This window comes from Camelus dromedarius, chromosome 11, assembly GCF_036321535.1.
Source record: "Camelus dromedarius isolate mCamDro1 chromosome 11, mCamDro1.pat, whole genome shotgun sequence".
In the NCBI taxonomy this organism is placed as follows: domain Eukaryota; kingdom Metazoa; phylum Chordata; class Mammalia; order Artiodactyla; family Camelidae; genus Camelus; species Camelus dromedarius.
Window position 1 is genome coordinate 67,104,423 of NC_087446.1, and position 12,900 is coordinate 67,117,322.

At 40.4% G+C, this 12,900-nt stretch overlaps 1 long non-coding RNA gene across 1 annotated transcript in view; it reads right to left on the bottom strand.

Moving 5' to 3' along the window:
- The window catches only part of LOC135322423 (uncharacterized), a 44,072-nt gene that overhangs the window by 26,909 nt on the left and 4,263 nt on the right, over nt 1-12,900 (bottom strand). The window contains exons 3-7 of the long non-coding RNA XR_010382990.1: nt 10,380-10,565; nt 7,827-7,910; nt 7,686-7,742; nt 1,336-2,477; nt 910-1,033 (exon numbers count right to left, since the gene is read on the bottom strand). This is a non-coding gene — a long non-coding RNA (uncharacterized LOC135322423). The remainder of the gene's footprint in view (nt 1-909; nt 1,034-1,335; nt 2,478-7,685; nt 7,743-7,826; nt 7,911-10,379; nt 10,566-12,900) is intronic.

Below are 12,900 nucleotides of genomic sequence, written 5' to 3' on the forward strand. Positions count from 1 at the left end.
CCTGCCTTCAATCTGTTCGCTTTTACCCGCTGACCATCCCACCGCTCAAGTGGAAGCCACCAACACTGCCCACCTGGACTCACGAGTCTCCCAAGTGGCCTCAAAGCCACTCTCCCCTACTTGAGACAAATGGGATTGTGTCACTCCCACGCTTTTAGGACTGTTTTGAAACCCACTGTTTTTAGAAGAATCTCCAAGTTCTTAACCTGATGAATGTCTTTGCCATCAAATTGTCAGCTCAGGGATGGGAGGACACGCCCTCTCCCCTAGGACCTGCCCTCTGCCAGAGCATCAGCTTGGGAGGACCTGCTGAGCTACACCAGCCTGTATTCTAACCCTGGTCTTGAGTTCTTAGCAAACTGCTTCACTTATCCATACAAATCCAAGGTAGATTAGAAAGATTTTAGATGTTGAGCTAGACTATTGATTTGGGGATTTTGCACTAGCAACCTGCAAGTACATGTTCTAATGATTCTGTCTTCTTAAAACCACACCCAGATTTAAGTAGTATTTGTGGAATGTCCTCGGAGTAAAAGGGATTGTACTTTTACAGACTTTATGTTTTATAACATGAACAACCTGGACAGGGTCACAAATGGAACCGCCTCACAAGTGACAGAAGACAGGTGACAGGCATATAGCAACAGGTCACAAAGATGGTAAGAGCAAATTTGTTTCTCCAACCCCCCAAAAAATTTTTGAAAGAACTGAAAACTCTGAATTTTGAAAGTAAAATACTATCATATAAAGAAATAAAATAATCCTCTTCATCAGTGTTTCAAGATCTGACTCCAGAGTTTTTAGCATGCCATATTGAATCCTAGCACAGAAAAATCAGATGGACTAGTGGTGAGTTAGTTCCAGGAAAACTGCAGTAATTCCTCCACTTGTAAAAGGACATAAACTCACCTGTCGAAGATGAATGTAAACCCCATTCTGGAGAAATTAGGAAGCTCCCAGGCTCTGCTTCTGGATGGCAAGGACACGGACAGCTTTGAAGCATGCTTCTAACTCAGGCACCAGCATTCTTACACTGCAGGGGGAAACGGAGGCCCTCAGTCAAGAGCAGAGGTGTTCCTGTCGTGTCTCGCAGGCCGTGCCTCGGGGACTCAGTGCCCTGCAGCAGCCCGGCCCCTGGCGAGGACCCGCAGCATGGCCCATCCAAGCAGCAGGTGCACTGGGCTTGAGAAAGCCCATCCCCGATGGGGGCAAGAGTGGCTGGTGGGTTTGAGTGAACATATAAATGCCCATAGAAATATGCCTGCATTCATTCAAGTGATACAAGCAACAGTAGCAGGCTATTTAACAAAATTTCAACTGTCAGTGGAAATTTACCATTCCTTTCTGCTTGTCCCCTGCACTCTGAGACAGGCTTAGGCTCTCTCACACCGGCAGCTCTGATGCAATAGTTGTGAAGTCGTTTTACTTTGCTGCAAGTGTCCTCGCTCCCGGTGTGGCTATGACTGTCGTCTCTTAACACAGTCAGATGTCTTACTGGATCTCTCCCTGCGTTCCTTGCTCCTGCTTCTCAGATCCTAAGATAAAGGGCAAGTGAAGACACATGACCAGAAAAGGCACCGTGGACTTGAACTAAGTCCTCAGTGATCCCCTAGGTGAGTGCTGCCCACCCCTTACCTTCGATTCTCAAGGTTCTGCCCAGGGTGACATCCAGACAGGAGAGCGTCCTGGGCCAATTAAAAGCTGTGTGACTTGGGCCCTGGGACAGGTGCAGGAGCTGGTTCCAGAGTCGTGCCCCTCCCCACCTCTGCTCCCCTCTCTCCCAAGGACCCACTGCCAAGCCCCCAGGTTCCCTGATATTCTGTCCTTCTCTTGTAATCTAATCAAAGCCCTTTTCCTCTTCCTTTATTCCCTAATTATCACCAGCTGAAGTGGTTTTTCAGTCACAGTATCTGAAAAAATTTCCGGCAGCTGTAAAAGAGGTCTCCAGAGGTCAATGCCCATATGCTGGTTCCTGAAGAGAGCCCCTGGTTATGGGGTCCCTCACCAACACCCACGGGGCATCAGACATGTTGCAGAGTCGACCACCCCCAACAAGAGTTTGCTGTGACCCCAATGCCCACACAGCATCCCTGCTCTCATAAATTTATTTGGCCCACTTATCCTTTACTAAGAAGCAAAAGTAAAAAAATTGCTCATGTTTCTTACTAAAATTATTTATGAGGTGGAAAAAGAAATTGTAATAGAAAAGAATAAATTTGACTGCATGTTAGATCTGTTCCTTTGGCTTTAAACCTTTGCTGTTTTCTAGGCTCAGACTTGGTAGCTCTGTACCTTTTGTAAAAGAAAGTTGCCTTTAGCCTGAAATATCCAGGAGAGCCTATTCTCCGGGCTCTGATCTTTCACGATGTTAACTCTTCTGCACTTATGTTGAGATGGCAAGTCGCAAAATAGAGAATCAACTTTGATTATTTTTTGGAGGTTTTAGAGGGGCACCATGATTTGACCCACGTGGACAGCTGCAAGAACAAAGAATTCCAAGGAGAAACAATTCTTACCGCAAGAAGTTTGCAACAACCAACCACATCCCCGCCCCTTTTTAGTATAAAAGCGGACTGATTCCTGACTTGGGGGAGACGGTTCTCCAGCATGTCATTCTGCCATCTTCTGGGTCTGCCAGCTTTTCAAATAAAGTCACTATTCCTTGCTCCAACACCTCAATCTCCCAATTTATTGGCCTGTCATGCAGCAAGCAGTACGAGTTTCGACTTGCTAACAAGATGACTGCATTGGAGGTATTATGTCTCCACTCTTTCCTCGTTTCCAATATGTAACATGCACATCATTTATGATCTAGTTCAAATAATTCATCAAAGACTACCACAAAAAGAAACTACACTCACCTAGCTATCAACACTGAAGACACAACCTATCAATTTTATATGCTGTTTAACAACACAACTAAAAAACCTAACATAGGGAATTGATTCCACAGAAATAAAATTATTTCTACTCCTTCAAAACCTTTTTTTCTTTTCTATTTTATTTTGTTTTGCATATTGAAAAGAAAATAAAAGACAAATCATTTTATTTCACGTATTTTGTTATAGCTACATAATTTAATTACTACAAAGAGTTTTAAATTGCAATAAAAAATTGTTCATATATTGTACAAAGATATATACAGAATCAATGTGGATAAGGAAAGGAATGGACATTTACTAAAAATCCACTGCACATCCAGTCTTTTACAAGCATATCCTGGAATATAAGCTCTATGATCCAGGGGTCCCCCACCTGCATTCTCACTGCTGAGTCCCTTAGTAATCTTCTACCAAGGCACCAGCATAGAACCACGCGATCAGTATTTTCGGTATAAATGAGGGAATTAGCTCATTCAATTCTAAAACAAAAACCCTAAAGTAAATACTGAACTTATTTACAGATAAAGAAAATTGGGCACAAACAAGTACAGTTTCTTCCCCAAGTTCACAAAGCTAATAACTGGTAAAGGCAAGATTTGAACTCGTCTGTCTGATTCTAAAAACTAAGGTGGAAATCCCTTATGACTGGGGAGGGTCCAGCAGCACAGCCTATCACCCTATCTTTGTTCAGATCTAGCCTTAGACAGCTTGAGACAGCACCCCATTTCTATGGAACTTGAGGGCAAATGATAACAATAAGGATTTTATATCCAGTAGTTTCTTAGGTATCATTTATATAAACTGTCAGCAGGACAGCAGAAAAACTCTGGGAAATATGAGTGGGTCCAGACCTTTTTGCTGATTAGAAACTCAGTCTATCAGGACAGAGTGACCTTCCCATGAGAGGCCACACGGACCTAAACTAAAGGCAGCTGAGCAATGAAAACAAGCAAGACCCTGGAACTCAAGCAAGAAGGATCCCTGCTATATCCCGCCCTGTTGCCCCTTCATCCACGTGGACACGAAGACAGAAGACCTAGGTTTTTGTCCAAGTTACACTATCATGAATTCTCACCCATAAAAAGTTATGACTCTATGCTGTCCTAAGTCCTTTCCAACTCAAATATGTTGACACCAATATCTCAGCAGAATGTCTATGTCTCCACATCCTCTCTTCTATAAGGAGAATAGTTCTATAGCCACAAAGCAGAAATCCAATTAAAAACACCATGCACTAAGCAAGGTGAAAATCTGCGTAAGAGACTTTGCTCTCAAGCTCAGTGAATGAAAACTCAGAAAAATTGGTCCTTCTCCCTCAGCAAATGGGAGGTAGGCTGATTGTGTATGTGGGTGGGTGTGCGTGTGTGTGTGTGTAAATCAAATACAATGACGTCTGGGATCTGTACAGATTTTTTTTAAGTTACTGTCATTTCATGAGGATGAGACACCCTTTAAAGTAATTTGAATCTAGTGTTCTGAGAGAGTCTCAGGATCTTTTGGTGGAGGAGGGGAAAGGAAAGGAGGAAAGAAGTCAATGAAACAAAGGAGTAAGAATACTGCAAGGGAAAGGCAAGACATTAACTTTGTTCCTACTTGCATCGCAAACAAATTACGGACTGGCATTGCCCCGATGTCCTGTCGAGCACTGAGTTGCAGATGAAGAGGTGACAGCCCATTTCTCACTGAGCTTGTGACTGTACGTGGAATCTTATAGAAACAAATCATTTATCCTGGTTAAACACTCTAGCAGCAGGCCGTAATTCTCCTATTTTGAGAGACAAGAAAATAGGAGTTCAAAGAGGGTAGATAACTTGACAAAAGTCAGAGGACCAGTAAACAAGAGAGGATGAATTCAAACTCAGATCTGAATGCAGAGTCTGATCTTCCCACTCCCAGGACTGGAAAATCCTTAACACACAGGCTCCCCAGCTTCCCTGCAGTGTTCCTGGCACCAAGCATTTCCCATGGCGATGGACTCCAGTTCTCACAGACACAGTGCTCTGTGCAGCCAATGAACTTGATCAGACCTTGATCATCTACCTGCCACGCCCACCAGGCTTCACCATAAAGGTAGGAAAGCTGGCTTTCAAGTGCATACAAAGCCACCCCTGGTCTAATGTGGGCTCTTCTGCGGCTTCTCCAGCCTAAATGCAGCCATAAAAGTGCTCAGAGTTTGTACATGAGCCACACTACCTCTCTCCATCTGTCTCCACACCTATACTTCTTAGCTATGACCATTTTGATAATATTGGAAACAAATTTTTAAAAACACAAAAGAAAGGATCCTCGAACAATTACTTAATACTTACAATTTTAAATGATTTGTTACAAAGTGAGTATTTACAAACCGAATCTGCCTTCCTAGGTGTCAGTTTAAACAGTTAAAAAATATAATAGCAAAAAATTCTCCCTTACAAAATTAACAAAAACATCAACAATAATCTGGAATAAACTCACAATTAATGCCCATGTTGTACATGGAGAAAACTACAGGACTGTACTGAGGGGTAAATAAGAGGTGTGAATGTAGAGACATCAACATATTGCATGGAGGAAAACAGTTTTATAAATATGGAAGTTCTCCTAAAAATAATTCAAAACTTAATAAAAATCCCATGAATACTCTTATCTGATTTTTTTTTAACTTGAACAATATATTTTAGAATTCTTCAGGAATAATAAAGCCATAATAATAGCCAAGAAAGTTTGGGATGGAAGAAAAGAACAAAAAAAAAAAATCGCACTGTCAGATATTAATTAATTTTTACAATATGTAAGATATAGCGCTGGAGTAAGGAAGTAAGATTGACAGAAATAAAGCATGAGCTCAAAAAGAGACTCTAGTGTACATAAGTATTTTATACATGTGGGATTTCAAATCAAAGACCAAAGTATGAATTCAATAATTGTCCTGGGACAATCAGAGAATCACCTGGAAAGAACAAATTCTATTCCTGTCATAATGACCACAAAAATAATTACAGATAGTGATGTAAATATTAAAATACTAATAACAGCAAATACAACTCTTTGCTCACATTAATTCAACTTCTCCTCACTATAACAAGTACTATTATCATCTCCATCTTAGACATTAAATAAACCTACATAAGAGATTTATACCATTGTAAGAAAGTATTTCTAAGAATAATAACAAAGATAAAACACAAAAGGAAGACATTTACTATCTTAAGAATATTTTGAGCCACAACAAAAATAAACCTACTGAACAAAATGAAACGAAAGAAATGACAAGGAAAAACTCTGTGATAGATGTTGATGAAGACAAGGGATTAATGTTCATAACATACAAAGAGCTGTCACAAAGCAAAAAGAAGCTTCCTCACTTAAATTTGTGCAAAGGACAAAATGGATCATTCACTTTTCAAAAGTCAGATGGCTAATCAGTGAAAAATGCTCAATACCTCACTGGTCATCAAATGCAAACTAAAACAATGAAAAAGCACTTTTGCTCATCTTATTGGTAAATACTTTTAAAAGATATTGTAGCTAGTGTCCATCTGTGGGAGAAAAAACTGTGAGCGACCTTTTTGGAGGATGACATGTCAATGGATATGTAAACTCTGAAAAACGTGTGTACACACTGATACAACCCCACTTCTAGGAATCGTTTCGTTTAGAAAAAAAATCAGTTCAAATAGATATACTGTTTACACTGGTGGGAAGAAAACCTGAAGTGAAATCATATCCAGCGATAGAGAATTGGTTACGTAAGTAATTCTACATTTCTCATTCCACACTGGAGAAGGAATTTCTAGTCACTTGAAAGTAGCCTGTGATGAAAGTAAATGTCACATCCAGGGACTAAATTTCCAGAAGACTTAACTAAAGGCATGCTCATACAAGATCACAGGAATGTCTGTTAAAGAAAGATGCCAGTCTAACATCCTTTCTGACAGTGGAAAATGGAGAAAAGTTAAGTGTCCACCATCAAGACAATAATGCGGTAAATCACGGTGAGCTGTGGGCACTGAGGGGGCCAGCGTTTCCCCGTGGCCCAGGGCCTTGTCCACAGCACTCTCCCACCAAATGTGTCCTTGCACAAGAGACCACACCTGCACATCAGGAGACCCCTCCACTCTATCTGAAAGGACCGGGTGAGTCTGGAGTGGGAGGACGTCTATGATATACCACTGAGTGAATAAAGCGAGCTGCAGAAAACATATAGTATGGCCTTATTTTTCAAAAAAGAATATGTACACACATATACATAGATTTCTCATATGTATGTATGTATGTATGTATGGGTATATATATATGTCATAGGCATAAAGGTCATGAAATATATACACCACATTGGCAACAGCTTTTACACTCAGGAAATAAGGGGAAGGGAGGTAGGGCTCTTTCGGTACCACCACAGTTCTCTTTTCAGTATTTCAGTTAAGTACACTTGGAATTTAAAAGTTTATTTAAGCCCGAAGTAAAATGGACGATGCCTCCACAATACATAATGATATACTGGTCATTAAAAATCATGCCAGGGGAGATAGAATATTGTAGAAAAACATGTAATAAGCCGAATGGAAAATGGAGGTCTCCACACAGTAAACAGGCACAGAGTGCTCACTGGTTTTTATGACAGAGCTGATACACACTGATGAAAAGAACAGAAAGTAGATGTTAAAGTGTTAATTATTATTTCTGACTAGTGGGACCTGGATAGCCGTTTTTGTCCCTTTTTTCAGACTTATTGCATTAAATATACATTATTTTTCATCTGAAAAAAGCATTTTTAGATGTGTAGTACCACACATTGGAGAATAATACACGAGTACTTACAGAAACAAATAACTAGGAGACACTGCAGCAGCACCACACAATGTAGAACGGGCGATCCTGATTAAAACCACGCAGTTACATAAGGACCCACAAAGTGAGAGCACCTGCTGTAACAGGGCGTGGCCCCCTTCTATTTGTCACCTGTGTCTTCAGGGCTGAGGCAGTTCTGAGCATGGCCAGTGTCAGTGTTGGTGTCTGGATGGATGCCACTGGATATGAGGGCACCTGCAAGCCGAGAGGAATAACAGAAATCATCCTCTGCATTTTCTGTCTTGTTTCTTTGTTACTTTAAAAGAGAGGCATAAATAAGATAAACTGTGTATCTTCCCTACTGAAATTTCAGTAATGAAACCGTTTTCAAAGTGTTCACAACTTATATTCTGCCTATAACAGACTTTTCATCAAAGCTTCATATTTATTAAATGTTAATTAACTCAGTTAATTAACTCCCTGTTGAAACATTCTACTATAGAACATGAAATGCACTATGTGAAAGGACCACTCCTGCAGTGACTAGCTTGGCTGTCTTGACGGCAGTGCAGTCAGCCCCCAACATCCCGTGGCTCTGAGCTCCTGATGCTGCTAAGAGAGCACGCTGCCGCCTCAGATGGAGAGAAAGTGTGAAAGCATTTCCTGAAATCTACAGCACTGACAAAACATAACTGACAAATCCCAGGCTCCTTTGAAGATGTCATTTTCGGTTTCTGGCCAACCCCAGTCAATGAGCAGAACCACCTCATTCCCGAGCAATGGCACTACTTGGTAAGGAGTTCTGGAGAAATTTCCAGGTATAGAATGTAACCAACTATACGTAGAACTCTGACAAAAGAAACAATGCAATACCCTGATTTTGGAAGACACTCAAAATATTCTCCTAAGCCTTTGTAGCTGGAAAGGTTGGGCTTCTCCTGAGCCACTTATTTATTTCACAGCCAGTGAGCATCTCCCACAAACCCTGTTACCCTGTGTCTGCTGGGAGCATCAGGTACACTCTTGCTGTCGATCTTATAAGTCACAGGGCAGAGGTGTGTGTCTCACGGCTGCAACCCTCACACAGGCTCGCCTCCTAGCCTCACAGTTTGAACTTGGCCCCATTTTCTAACCTGTTTATTTGGTATCTGTTCTTCTGTAAGCTGCCTGAAATGCTTTTTGAAACAAGTCAGAAGAATGAGTGGGTAGATAAATGGACAGATGGGCAGGTGAGAGATGGGCAGACCGAAAGAGAGACTCCAAGGAAAGGGGAAAAAATAAAATTTCCTGTGCAAAACCCTCTTGTAGTCAGGGAAGAAAACCACCACGGAGAAGAGTGAAGAGGCAGGTAGGTTAGGACTGTTTCCTGGATTCCATGAAAAGTCACACCAAGAGATGAGAGAGTATAACTATAAATAATAAAAGGAAAAAAGCACACATGCTTGAAAAATATATCTACAATATGTACTTTCTAAAGAATAGATTCAAATCAGCAGGGCCCAATACCACAATCCTTGGGTATTTACAGAAATGAGAATCCCATCTCCAAACCACAAGGCATCCCTTTGGAGCACTGAGAGTCTACACGGGGCAGTCATAAAGCCATCACCGCAAAATTTATGCTATCCTGCACTTACGGGGAATGAGCAGTTGTGCACGCGTGACAGTTACACCCCACAGCACCTCTAAGGGGGAGGGAAGCCTAGCGAGCCCCATCTCTGCAGGACAGAAAACCAGTCCTGGAGAGCCTAAGCCAACCTACCAGTTCTCCATCTCACAGGACTGGTCACTCCAGAGCAGGACTCGAACTCGGACACACGTCTGTAAGCACGATATTATCATGCTTTGTGTGATTTTTGTGTGTATAATACATTTGTTTCTGGCATGAAAGGATATTTAATAAATAATTGATTGTCTTGTCTATCTCATTAGCTCACAATCAATCTTTATACTGTTGAATTGTACTCTTTTCCTCTGGAGAAGGGAACGGAAAGAGCGGGGGTCAGAATGAGGTGGAGCTCCATTCTTTATCTGGTATCTCATCTCATCCAAGTCCCCAACCAGGGAGAAGGAGCCAATGTTCTCTTCATCTTTTAAAGAGAGGGCTCCACTGATGATGACTTACTCAACCCAAAAACCAAGGCTGGGGGAAGGGCACATGTAGCAACCAGAGCATTATCAGATGTAGGAAAGTGAAAAGAGCTCACGGGAGGGCTCAGGGGGTCAGCCTGATTTAATTTCAATCGATAAAAAATACCACACTGTAAAAATACTAGCATGCAATAGATTTGTTCTTTCTTGACAAGTTTCCAAAGCCCACATGTAACATTATCGTGAACCAGTGAAAGGAAGAGTCTACAGATAGGGAAAATCAATGCCACAGGCAGGCTGAAACCCAGGCTGGAGTTTAGGAAGAGAAAGGGCATAGTTAAGAATTGGGGAAAGGCTGGAGGAAAAAATCACAAGGACTCTCAAGCATCATCCTACAATCATATAATCATTCATTCAAGAGAGAGTTACTGAGGTCCTATTTTGTGCAAGGTTGTACACAAGGCAAAGCAAGAGCGCAGCGACCATGTTGGCAGCAACGGGAGGGGCTAAAATACACTTCTGATCCCGGTACCTTGCACACTTGACCTCAGTATAAAGGCAAAGAAAAAAAGTAAAATAATATTCTGTAAACTCAAAGCATTGCTGAAAAAAAATTAAAGAAGACCTAAATACCTGGACAGACACGCCACGTACATTCCTGGATCAGAAGACAGTGCTCTTGGAATGGCAGTGCTCCCCAGAGTGATCCGTATATTCTACGTGGTCTCGATCACAATCCTAGCGGGCTCCTCTGCAAAAACTGATTAGCTGCTGTTGTAATTCATATGGGAATTCGAGGGTCTCAGTAACCAAAACGATCTTGAAAAAGAAGAACAACATGAGAGGACTTGTAATTCTCAATTTGAAATTTTACAACTGTATTTCTAGGTGAGATTAGAGGCCATTTTTAAGTTATTACTGTGTTTATCCTTATTTTCTAAATTCTCTAGAATGAATATAATTGTTATAATAAGGAAAATAAAAAGTAAGTTATCTTTAAAACATGCACACCGATTCATTCATTGGAAAAAATGTATTTTAACTATAAAGAGGTAAACAAATATCTAGTGAAAAAGGACTACTTAAAAACAAGAGTGCATTTACATTTTTAAGAAATTGAAAACTGAAAAGCACAAACACATCAAGTTTCTAGGGAGACAAATACAACATATTAACACTTATTTTCAAAAATTCTAATTGAACAATGAAAACTCAAGAAATGGAAAATCGCGATTGACAGCCAAATGCCAACACATGGAGAGCAAAGGCCTAGAAATCACAGTTCCTTTAACTCTGCTACTACCTCAGTAGGGGAGGAAATTCCTCACTGAGGAGACAGTGGAATCCCATGCATAAGACAGGATACACAGTACAAACTGCGCTAGAATTGGGGGTGACTTTCTTAGAAGAATTCTAAAGTTAGAACATTGCTGAAAAACTATAAATACACTGACAGACAGATTAAAACACACAGTCATATATATTATATAGAAACATATGAAGTCTGCTCCCATGTTACATAGAAATACAAACATATTTGTTCATTTATGGGCACTGATTACTTTTTCCCAGGTAGAATATTTCAACTAATACAAATAATCAATAATACACCCCTCTTGTCAAATCTAGTTGATAAGTTACTCTGCTTTGTAATCATAATATGCGTAAGATAGATCTAAAATAAGTGAAAAAGATCTTTGTATGGTTTCTTGAACTCTTCTCAACATTCCAAACTTAATTTTAAAATAGATCTGAGCAGTATTTCTATATTATCTTTTCCCTCGTGAAATGACCAATACAGTATGTTGTCAAAATTCTGTCCTTACAATGATTCACGAGCACCGTATCCTCACAAAACTGCTGGACAGCAAGTCACTATCCAGACACTGTGACCAAACAAACGAAACACAAGGAAGACAGTGACCCTATTCTGGAGGGCTTACCGTCTGCGTCAACACCGGGGTTTTTATTTGATTGGTTTGATTGGGTAGCAAAATAAAATCAATCAATTATTTTCTTCTCTGAGCATTCTGTAAGTCATGACTCTTTTCAGTGTCATGAGCAGGAAAGACTTAAGCATGACTTGATTTGGTCAAATAGCAACAATCATCACCGGAGAGTGTGTAATAAAGAAGTTAACTGATAGCAATGCTTCTGCCTACATGAGACCTAAAATAAACCTACACTGATATCCGAAAGGAAAATGAGGAGATGAGGTTCCCAATGAGAAAACAAACAAACAAGAAACCAAAACAGGAAAGACTTTTTCATTAACGATTCCAGGCACTAGTGGAGCATGGTGGTGAAGAGCACAGATGCTTGGGGACAATCATGAGGCTCTGAACTCCCACAGCACTGGGTAGCTTTGACACTCATAAGTCAGTGAAATTTTCTGCATCTCAGCCTCCTATCCATAGACTGGGGATAACAACAGCACCCGTCTCCTAGGACGGTCCTAAAAATTAAGATATTTTATATGTAAATTTTAAATAAAATACCTCAGATTTTAAATATTGCCCCAAAAGCACAAGGAAAAAAGAAAACAGAGATAAATTTGAGTTCATCAAATTTAAAACTTTGCTTCAAAGGACACCATCCAGAAAGTGAAAAAAACAACACTCAGGAGAAAATATTTTCAAATAATTTATCTGATTAGGAATTTGTATCTCCAAATAAAAAAGAGCTCCTACAATTCAACAAAAAAGACAACTAAATTAAAAAATGAATAAAGGATCCGAAACGGTATTTTTCAAGGAAAATATACAAATGGCCAATAAGCACAATGAAATGATGTTCAAAATCATTAGCTGTAAGGGAAATCATGTCAAAACTACTAGGAGAAACCGCTTCACACTCACTACATTAGGTTATAATTAAAAAAAGAATAACAAGAACTAATGAGGACACACAGGAATCAGAGATAGCAGCCCTTGCTGGTGAGATGTAACGCTGCGTGGCTACTTTGGAAAACAGCCTGGCAGGACCTCAGAGAGTTGAACAGTTGGTTTCTGAATGACCCAGCAATTCTGCTCTGTGGGCACACACGTAAGAGAACTGAAAACAAATGTCCACATAAAAACTCCTACAGGAATGTTCACGGTGACATTATTCATCACAGCCAAAAAGAAGAAACAATCAAAATGCCTATCACCTG